Genomic DNA, 12,239 nt, shown 5'->3' with positions numbered 1-12,239 from the left:
TCCCTGAAGGGCTTCTCTATCCAACTGTCATAGATCAGATACCCCTACCTATCGCTCCCCAGCATGACAGTAAACAATCTATAACCCCTTCTCCAGCATGTGTCATTTCCTCCAACATGGTGTCAACATTTGGAGTATTGTGGTAGCATTTCCTTTGCCATCAGTAGAGGTGGCCACTATCCACACTCCATTACTCCAAACTGGGAGTACTTCATACACTCCAGTCTTACCAATTCAGTAGTGACTGAAGTTCCCTCAAACCCTCTGCCTCTGATATGTCACTGATTATATACCTGTACTTAAATGCCTCACACCAGTCAGAAAGTATTAGCAATTTCCTCCCCAGGGCCTTTCACAAAAAAAAAAAAAAAAACATCCCTGTCAGTGACACCACCAACCCTCATTTCACCACTGATTAGAAAATCTTGGACCACCTCTGATTATCCAGTACTGCCCATCCCCCCTACTACCTCACACCTTCAAACTGCACTCGACTTCATCTGTAGCTATGCATTGCTGGAAACCTGGCATGTATCATTAGGTTTATTATAGAAATAATTATTGTTTTTTTTTCTTTTTGGCTCCTCACAACTATCAGTTGCCTCCTAAAACTGCTCCTTGTTTGCCAGGTCTGCTGAACCAGATTAGTCTTCTTTGGACTAACTCCAACCCTTGTTCATGGCCAGTGAGAACGTTGAGGCACTATGCTTTGCTGAAGCCTGGGGATCTAAGATTCCCACCTTCCTGCATGCACCCATTCAGGTATGCATGTACAATGGCTATGCTAGTGTATCGCCACCTCCATGGTCTCCATACTGATTCAGACACTGACCTGCCTCCTTTAACACAATGCCTCCCTATGCAATTTTGGATGCTGTTGGGAATCAACGTTTCTGTTTGGTTCTGGAACTTTTCTCCCTGGGCATCTACTGAAAAGGGGCTCACCCTGGCCCACCAGACCTCCTGGTAAACAAATGCAAATAAATAAATAAATTAAAAAATAAATAAACTATGAAGTGCACCCAAGTACACACCCATCCTCCCAGGCTGGGCACACCCATCTTACCCTGCCAAAGCCATCAGGTGTCCCATCAGCTACTTGAACCCGTATCACCTAGGCCATAATCAGGGCTGTATCCCTCAATGCCACAGTGCTGGTGATGTGTACACTGATTTTACTTAAGAAATGTATTTCAGTAGAGTAATATAAGGTGTCTGGATTGGCAGGCTATACCGAAGAGGTGCTGTCCAGTTTTGCAAGATTTCTCTGCATGACTTCCAGTTCTGAATTACAAACCAAATGACAGTTCTTTCAGGGATTTGCTGTGAACTATAATATCTCCTTACTCACTAATTGCAGAGAATTCACACAGAGCAATATTATTAATAATGGGGAGGTGCAGGGTGGGGTCCATCACCAGTGGAGGCAGTTGATTTTAATACTCAGATGGACATCGAACCGCATTATTTTGAACAAGTTATACAGTTTGGAGGAAGAGACATGGATCCACATTGCACACCATTTATTATGCTGCCCCCCTACTGGAGCCCATGATATGTTCTTTTGATCGATGCATGGTTAATCAATGACTGAGTCATCAAGACATAAGCAGTAATAATCTGGTTGTTTGCTGCAACTAAACTGATTGAGGTTAATGAGAAACCAAAAAAAAAAATCGCTCTTTTATTAATAGCACAGGTGACAATATATATAGGGAAATTAGTTGAAACTCTAAGGGTACAGGGAACTCTTTCCCTCATAAAATGTATAAATATGGTACTGTGTAGCATGTACTTATATTTTTGCCTACCTTTGGCCTAGCTTCTGCTTGTATGTAGGTGTAATGATCGTATACAAACATACAGCTACTCATTAACAAGAATGCCAGAAGACTGTGAAATGTATAAGATTGCAGTAGGACCTAGAAGATGAAATTTAAATTTTCTATATGAAGGGCGGTAGCACAAACACACATATCCTCTCGGATTACCATGTTTTTATTAGTTCCTGCCATACCTTCTACATTACAACATGGAATTTTCCAGAAAGGCCATTGTCTACAGTTTGAACTCTCAGTGATGGAGACTGTGAGGTAACACAGACTTTTGAAAAGGAGATCATGCTTGTTGCAGTACCAACTGCACATATTCCAGTGATATCCCTTTATGGGAGACGCCTCAAGTGGTGTGAAACTCTTTGTGTAGAGACTTTCTACTTGCTTTGAAGACCCAACTCACAAAGGCCATTTTGGAGTGGTCTTTGTGGGATCTTGGATAAGCTTCATAAACTCTTTTAATGATCTGAAAATTACGTTTAATTTATTTTGCCTTGCTTGTTGTGCTGTGTTCATTTTGGACAGTGATACACAGGGATTAGCAAATATTTTAGCCAAACTTTAGATTGGAAATGTTTGACTGGTGAAGTAGTGGCTTCCTCAAAAGTTTTCTGTCTATTGAAACTTTTTATTTTACTTTCCTCGATACAATATTGTACCTAATCTGTATATTTATTTACTCAGTTTTATTTTACTAAGGAATGTGCATTTAATTTTAAAAACTTACAGCTGGTTATTTATTTATTAACTGCTAGAAGGGCACTATTATCTGATGAGGCTTCCAAATGGGGTCTATTTGCTGTAAATGGATAACCCCTTTGCAAGGATGTACTTTTCTATGCACTGTTAAGGCCAAACTTTACTTAGTCATTTATACTTTATACTGATTATATATACATATGTATAATGAAAAGTGAAATGCCCAAATATCAAAGTTCACAAAGTCGACCACAATATGTTGACTTTGCCAATGTGTACATTCTACTATGTACACCCTGAGCAACAGTCTCAGTGCATGCAAAACTTCCATTAAAAAATACAATAAAACATTGTGTTTTTTGCAGGAAGACAAGCCCCATGCACCACTGCAGCCCCCAACCCTGTGCTAATTATATATACTAACTCTAAGATCACACAGCGTTGGAGAAAAAACATATTTCCCTACCCCAAAAAATCTGTGATCCTACACACCTCTCAACCATCTGTGTAGTTGACTAAATTTTGTTCTGTAAACAGATGTCTACCAACAATAGGCTCTATAATATTAAATGAACCCATATATATATATATATATATATATATATATATATATATATATATATATATATATATATATATATATATACATATATACATACATATTTATACATATATATGATAGATAGTTACGGTTCATAAGAGTGAATGCTCAAAAGAATGAATGTTTTTTGCCATAGTTAATAAGGGCAAACAAACTAATAGTCGCTTTCTGTGTAAGATCTCAATGAAGAAGGGTCATGGGGTCATGGAATTTGCCTTACCCCACTGATGTACGATCTTGGAGTTGGTATATATAATTAGCTGGGAGTGTGGGTGGTGCAATGGGCTTACCACTCTGCAAAAAATATGATTCACTCTAAAATGTTCGATATTTGAAGATAGAAGTGTGTGTGTGTGTGTGTGTGTGTGTGTGTGTGTGTGTGTGTGTGTGTGTGTATTTTTTCTGTGTGTTATTTATTGCTATTTATCTATGTCTACTGAGTGCAGTGCAGTGGACAGGAGGACAGAAACCAGTGTCCCTTATTTTACTGGTGGCAGTAGTAGCTGTCACATATTGATGGTAGCCCATACATTGACAGTATATATTAGGTAACTGAGAGTGCATTAACTATATGCTTGTGGATTTGAGTGGGCACTTTATGATGAGGAGCTTAAGAAATCCATTCTTAGTGAGCAGTACCATATCCCACTGGTCACTGCTCCCCACCTCTCAGATCTTACTGCAGTATTCTCTGTCATACTTTCACAGTGGCAGAAAATGGCTCAGCCCTGCCACAAATGTGTTTAATTTTACTCAAAGCAATATATATTGCAGGAGAGTAAAATAGGGGGTGGAGTCTCAGCAAGACTTTAAGATTAAGTGCATCCAGGGGTATAACTTGCATGTATATGGTGGCCTTTACTTTGCACAGCCCAGAATTAAATTTAATGCAAAGCTTAAGTCAGTTTACTAACAACTGAAATAATACTGGGCATTTATTAATAACTAATCATTTCTTGTAAAAAATGAAAAGCAGCAATCCAATTAAAGAAAATGTGCACTTCAGATTTATGCTTGTAACAACAATGCACTCAACAGTATTGTACATTCCAGATCTGTTATTATAAGAGCACAGCAATCATTGATAGAGTTTCTTCTGCATTTATAACCATGACAGCAATAAAGTCAGAGAAATGCTACTCTTTGGGTTTATACATGCAAAGCACATCTGCTGATTTACAAAACTGAAGATTATTAACAAAAAACTTCCCTTATATCCAAAGTATTGCTTAATGGATGCAAATTAGGATGCCTGGTTTAAAACAATAACTTCTGACAGTGTAACACACAAAGGCAAGGCTAATGCAATGTTTGCTATTACTGTGCAACTTAGGAGACTAGAAACCTTTTCAGCAGAGTCTTCTAAGATCAGTCTAATACCAGTTAATACAAATCATATTTAATTATCAGCCATATCTTAAAAAGCTATAAACCTTCCCTGTCAGATTCTATTTAATTATTTTCAGTTGTGGTACATCAGTGGTTGTTGTAACTTTGTTAAACACATTTCAACCTTTTCTCTGGGTGAAGAACCTTGCAATGCATTTTTGCAGCTGCTGCTCTGAAATGCAGAATTGGTATTATTTTGATTCCGTGTTTGATGATAACTAGATAAAGCAAATGCATATTCTAGAGAAGCCTGAGAACACTGGCCAAGTTAAATAATGTCCTCACAGTGATGCAGTATACCAGTGGAAACAAGGGAAACAACCCCAGGCGCACAAGATGAAGATCCTTAGCAGCTGCTATAATTAACCCGTTCTGCTCTCAAAAGTATTCCTGGTCATTCAAGCTTCAGACGAGCCTACAAAAGATTTTTGTTTTCAACTTTTCTGATGGGTCATACTTCATTCTTTACCCTTTTTAGCTATATTGATGGATTTATTTGATTATAGGATATTAAAGTTTTCTTCTTTACATTTAACTGATGCTGCCTTGTTATACCAAGCTGGTTAAGTGTCAGAGACAGGATGAATTACACCTTATATTGGACTGGAGCATCTTCAAGCTATCCATTAAGTTCTACCCAGGCATTATCGCACTTGACCTTCAGCAACTGCACTCGTGTTTCCCTGAACAACAGTCATGAAAATTGAGCCATGAATTATACGGGCACTATATGCTGTTACTTTTGCACTGAGAAAGATGACACTCTTACTCCAGAAAGAAACAGTAACTCCGTTCTCTTCCACACTGGGTGTGACTGCTGGTACTCATGATATTATTAAAGCCTTGGTTTGCAGTGGCATATGGCTACATGTCCTGTCCTACCCCATGAGCCACCAGAAGTTGGACAATATTTTGAAGTAATCAATTTCACAGTTTAGTGGCTGAGGATATATGTCTAGCAAAAGGAAATATTATTTGGAACATTTACAGGAAGTCAAACAGATGGCCAAGACAGAAAGGATGACAGAAGGAAGGAAGGAAGGAAGGAAGGGATGAGGAGGGAGGGAAGGGAGGGAGGAAGGAAGGAAGGAAGGAAGGAAGGAAGGAAGGAAGGAAGGAAGGGAAGGGAGGAGGGAAGGAAGGAAGGAAGGAAGGAAGGAAGGAAGGAAGGGAGGGAGGGAAGGAAGGAAGGAAGGAAGGGAGGGAGGAAGGGAGGGAGGGAGGGAGGGAAGGAAGGAAGGAAGGAAGGAAGGAAGGAAGGAAGGAAGGAAGGAAGGAAGGAAGGGAGGGAGGAAGGAATGGAAGGAAGGAAGGAAGGAAGGAAGGAAGGAAGGAAGGAAGGAAGGAAGGGAGGGAAGGGAAGGGAAGGGAGGAGGGAGAGAGGGAAGGGAGGAAGGAAGGAAGGAAGGAAGGAAGGAAGGAAGGAAGGAAGGAAGGAAGGGAAGGAAGGAAGAAAGGGAGGGAGGAAGGAAGGAAGGGAAGGAAGGAAGGGAGGGAAGGGAAGGGAAGGAAGGAAGGAAGGAAGGAAGGAAGGAAGGAAGGGAGAGAGGGAGGGAAAGAAGGAAGGAAGGAAGGAAGGGAGGGAGGAGATTATTAATGAATTTTATTTGCTACAAATTTAGTACAAGGAATAGATTTAGGAATGAAGGTGTCAACATTTTCTTTAACTTCAGAGAGTTAAGAACTTTGTTAAGTTTTTTCTGAATATGAATGCTAAACATGAGCAACTGGCAGAATGTAACCACAGAAATGAACAAAATAATGTAATTTCTGTATCCTGTACATGTCTCCCTTTTATAATGTCCGTACTGTCTGTACATCAATGTCTGTGATGTATTACATTCCTGTGCCAACAATAGGCATTTATAATTAAAAACGCAACTACAGCTTCTAACCTTTGCAATAATAAAATGCAAGTCCATTTCCCAACCTGATGAATTACCTTTTCTGTGAGATTAGTTTCTCTTGTGAAGTTATTTGAATCACTTCGTACCCATCATGTACTCTGATAATTCCTGAAAAGTGTCTATTGAACCAGTCCTTGCACTGTATTATCAGATAAATAAACAAATAAGTAAGCATGATTTTTTTCTTCAAAAACAGATTTATAATAAATAAAACAAAATTGAGTATTTTTCTAGATGAAGCAGAGGCACAGTCAGTGGGACAGTTGCTGTGAGTGCCAACATCTGAAGGATGCAATCTTACCAAACTAAGTCATACCAATGATGACAGAATGATGTTGTTCTGCTTCCTTCCCCTTCACCATGCTTTTCATTACTTACAAACTTTACATATTAACTAGTTGTGCAAGACTGTTATCATATTAACTAGTTGTGCAAGATTATCATATTAACTAGTTGTGCAAGACTGTTATCATATTAACTAGTTGTGCAAGATTATCATATTAACTAGTTGTGCAAGACTGTTATCATATTAACTAGTTGTGCAAGACTGTTATCATATTAACTAGTTGTGCAAGACTGTTATCATATTAACTAGTTGTGCAAGATTATCATATTAACTAGTTGTGCAAGACTGTTATCATATTAACTAGTTGTGCAAGATTATCATATTAACTAGTTGTGCAAGACTGTTATCATATTAACTAGTTGTGCAAGACTGTTATCATATTAACTAGTTGTGCAAGACTGTTATCATCATTTACTTATTAATATTCACCATAATTTACAGTCACAGACATGGTGCATGCAGAATCACCCTTTTTTATTCTAAAGCACCAAACCTGCAGACCAATATTCAACTTTCTTTTGTAGTGCAAATGCATTGTGGGTATATTGTCAACATGGAGATAAAGGCAGTTTTGCAATCACAATAATGAAATGCATATTTTAGTTTCCTCTGCCTTCAATTTGGCTCTGTGTACATAGTGCCAGAGAAAAAGGAAACTTCTAGTCTGGTCAGAATGACTTGTTGTAGCAGTCTTCTTTGGCCTTATTCCCCACTAAACATAGAAAAAGAACAAAAAAATCACCCTCCAATTAACTTCTACAAGTCCTGTTACATGCAATCCATCTCCAGAAAGTGTCATTCCAGTGCATTATTTCAAAATAACTGCTTGTCTCCTAAACCAGTATGAAACTACAAAATTTGGTTATAAAATGGATTAAATCACCTTTATTGTAGGCTTTCTTGAGTGTGTGTGTTTGTGTGCACATGCAAGTATGTGTGCATTTCTTTTTGTGCATGCATGCATGTGTGTGCACACACGCATGTATGTGTGTATTTGTGCATGCATGCACTTGTGTGTAAATGTGCATATGTGTGTGTGTGTGTGTGTGAAAACACGCATGTATGTGGGTGTGTATTTGTGCACACATACACGTGTGTGCAAATGTGTGTGTGTGTGTGTGTGTGTGTGTGTGTGTGTAGTATGTTTGGAAGGTGAGGAATTAAATATCACACCGATGTTTGCAATAACAGTTCACTTCTGAATAAGGGATCCTACTGTCTAATCTCCCAGATTATGTAGAATCTACAGAAAAGAATTAACAAGATTTCTCTCTCCATTGTCCATTTCATTGTATGCCCTTGATCTTTAGAAAAATCTCTTTGTTGCTGTGCTACTTGCAAAGTACAAAATGATGTCCTGTAACGTATCACTCCTCCCTGTTAAATTCCATACTTAGACAACTTCACTTATATAGTCATATCATACTAGCAAAGAACAGACCTAATGAGATATGCTTTTACCTCTTCCATCTAAAGCAGTACACCAGGGCATTAGATGGAAACTTGTGAGGGGAATCTGGCGACAACAATAAAGGTGAAATGTGGCTAGTAAATTGAGATTCGTAGTGTAATAATAAGCACTTGTAAAATCTTTTGTTACAGATTCTATGTCATAATTTACACAACTATGTATTTCATTCTGAATGAAGGAAATTTCACAGCTCACGGTAAATGAATGCCTACAGTAGAGTACCACTAAAGTGAATAAATTTATTTGGCTAGTGATAGCTGATGCACCTGAGGAAAGCAAGCTGTGCAGAGTGTACCTGGATTCCACATAAAAATGTAACAGGAAATGCATGTGAGTGAATAAGCACAGATAAGAACTGAGCCCATGGCAACAGGGTTTGTGCTATACTCTTACTACATACCACATGAGGAAGTGCAAAGATCTGCAGTGGCTTCACTTCTTCTTCTTCTTCTTTTGTCTTTTTCCTGGTTAGGGGTCGCCACAGCGGATCATCTGTCCGCTCATGATTGGTAGTTGAGTTTTACGGTATTGAGTTGCCAGCCCGGCACCCAACCTTCCACAGAAGGCACACACATGCACACACTCACACCTAGGACCAAATTAGAGTGTCCAATCCACCTACAGCATGTCTTTGGGATGTGAGAGGAAACCAGAGCACCCGGAGGAAACCCACACGACCACAGGGAGGACATGCAGACTCCGCACAGAAGGCACCCCAGCCGTGAATCGAACCGGAGAACCTCTTGCTGTGAGGCGGCAACGCTAACTTTCTTTTTAATTGTAATGCCTTTATTGAGCTACAGGTAATTCTACAGGGTGCCAGTAAGGGGGGGCAAGTAAACAAATGAGAATTTCTGGTCTGTATTATATTTAGACAATATCACAACAACATAGAGTGATAGAAATAGTTGTTTGAGATAATGACTCAGGTTTTAAAGCAATGGCATATTTCTATGCCAAATGAGCTACACTGAGGACAGATTAATCGTCATCTTGAAGATCAAGGGGCACATGATTTTTATAACCTCGAATGACAGGGAAAACTGTTAGTAATACTGTTTAGTCTGTTTATAGTTCTGACAGACTATGAGTATTAATGGCAAATTATCAGCTTTGCCTTTCTGATGAATAATAGTGTCACAAAGGAATCCTGAAGCAATAACACAATCACCACAACTATTGAAATGATATATGCATGAGACAGGGTTAGTGACATCAGTTTAGATCAAACAAAACAGCAGTCTTCAAATGGCATTGTAAGACCCAAAAGGCAAAAAACTATTAAAGCAGTATGATCTGGTCCACATAAAATGAATGATGAAGCATGTGCTTTACATCTGACTTTTCAAATTATAATGTGTGTGTGTGTGTGTGTGTGTGTGTGTGTGTGTGTGTGTGTGTGTGTGTGTGTGTGTGTATAAAATACCTGGCTGCAGTACTGTACCATTAAAAAAACTCCTCAGTGCTGCCCCCCACCATACGCACACACACACACACACACACACACACACACACACACACACACACACACACACACACACGCACACACACACAAACACACACACACACACACAAACATACACACACAGACCAGCAACTTTTTCAAGGCCTGGAAGACATTGCCTGTTACATGTAATGTCACTCCAGAAAATCTCACATGAGTGTACCCTTCTGTAATATCTGCCTGCACTCAGTAAACAAACAGAATTTTCAGCAGTAAATCTCTCACAACTTGCCTTCTTTGGGTGCTTTAGCTCAGACTAGCCAGATGACATGTACATGTTCTTTGGTGCCATGTTAGTGCATGTATGTAGTTAATAGAAAACACCTCCATTCAGAAGGGAACAAGGAAGGTATTGTAAAATATGTTAAATGATTTCATATTGTTGAACAGTATTAGAGCTGCAGTGCTTTTTGTTCAATGCTTACATTTTGTTAGCACTAAGAACTGTTAAAGATGGAACTTCTACAGAAAGACTAGGCTTACATCATACTGCTTATAAAGCAAGTGTGTCTGTTATGTACAGCATGCCAGTCTGAATGCCTTTTGGTTTTAGCACCAGATATTTTGGGTTTGTCAGCATGAAAATCGGACCATTTTGCTCATGTCAGCTGAGTATTGCTTGAAAAGGTAATTGCCTGCACAACTTCATTCAGTAACACTTTCAACAAAATAGACTTACTAAGTGAAAGTTGAGCTATCATTCGCTTTTTTATCATTGCTAAAGCTAATATTACCCATGATGCTATGAAAGATTCAAGAATGAACAAGTTTTTATTTTAAACAAAAAATTGCATTCATTTTTTTTGTGGACATACACACACACACACACACACACACAAAGACATACAGACACAAAGTATAATTTTATGACTCTACCAGGATTAGCTGTTTCATAACCATATTTCAAAAAATTACACTAAAATACCTAAAGAAAGGACTGAGAGATGTTTGAAATTGACACCTTGAAATCCTTATATGTAGGTATGCATGCATGTGGGTTTGTATTTATTAACTGGAGTGGGGCATTGGTCCACATAGATAATTTCAGCTTCAGCCCATAAACACTGTCTGGCTAAAGGACTTGCTCAGTCACTGCAGTGTAAAAAAAGACATTTACTTATGATAATTTGAATAACAATGTACCAAACACCCCACTTATAAATGTAGTCCTCACATCTAGACGATTATTTGTAACAAAAGCAGCCTGAATTTTAAGAATGATGCTGTTTGCACGAGAGTACTTATTTACTTGAATATGACATGACAGTCTTTGCAAAAAAGCAGTCATGTGTCCTTATAAATCTCCTTGGCCTTTTTAACAAGTATCAGAGCAGTTAATGTGGTTCTTATTGATAACAGCATGTATTGTGTTTAGCACAGAGACTGAAAGCATCTCTAATGTAATTGATCACTAGGAATCAGTTTAGCACATTTCCAAACACAGACTGTATGATATTAATGCAACAAATGGTCAGTAGTAGGACTGGTCAGGTAGGATATAGTCAAGTCTCACTACCTCAGGAATAAAAAGGCTAGCACTATCTTATGTAAATCTTATTTCAAGAGTATGAGGTTTATGGTTATAAGTAACAAAAGTGGAAAATAAATGTTAGCCTCTCCTATATGCACAGGGGCAGCATTTTGAAAATTGACTATATTTTTATCTGACGTGGGTGGCAGGGCAAAAGTGTTAGATGTGAGTAAAAAGTCTACATTTCTGGCTACACCCCTGCTATACAATGATCAGAATTGTTCTATAAAGTATATCTCAGTGTGTGCTTTTAAGATTGTACACAGAGTCGTAGTCTTTACTGCAAGTCCACCAAATGACTTTAAAATAATTTAAACACACATGCTCACTTATACACATAGTGTGCTTTTAAGACTGCACACAAAGTCAAAGTCTTTACTGTGAGATCATCAGATGACTTTAAAATAATTTAAACACACATACACACACACACATACACACACACACACACACACACACACACACACACACACACACACACTGACAGTCTATGCCATACCAAGCAGATTATTCAGGTCAATACAATAAAGAGTGCTCACAGCACATATCTACTTAGCCGGAGTTAGATTCTAGTACAGTGGAATCTCTTAATGGTGTGAAACTCAATAAGTAGAAATCTCAGTACTGAAGAGTGTCTGACTTTGATCTAGTTAACTGTCTTACACAATGTAGCAAAGGATTGCAGATGGACATTATGGGAAGAGAACTCAGGTCTGTAAGACAGAACTCAGTTGGAGCTTAATAATAATCGATTCATTTATACTGCTAGAAAAAAATGCCTTAGCACACGCAAAGAAAGGTATGAATGCCAATATAATAAAGCTCAGCTAATGAAGGGTTGGAGGCGATCAGAATGCAGAGCACCAAAGTGGTAATGAGGTGTCCCTTAAAGCCCAGAATTAGGCATGCAGCTGGCTTTGTGCCATAGACTGTTTTAATGTAGACACTAGAAATGA

Source organism: Protopterus annectens, chromosome 8.part1 (genome assembly GCF_019279795.1).
Source record: "Protopterus annectens isolate FY-2018-M chromosome 8.part1, PAN1.0, whole genome shotgun sequence".
NCBI classification, from domain to species: domain Eukaryota; kingdom Metazoa; phylum Chordata; order Ceratodontiformes; family Protopteridae; genus Protopterus; species Protopterus annectens.
Note: the sequence above shows the minus strand (reverse complement) of the source record.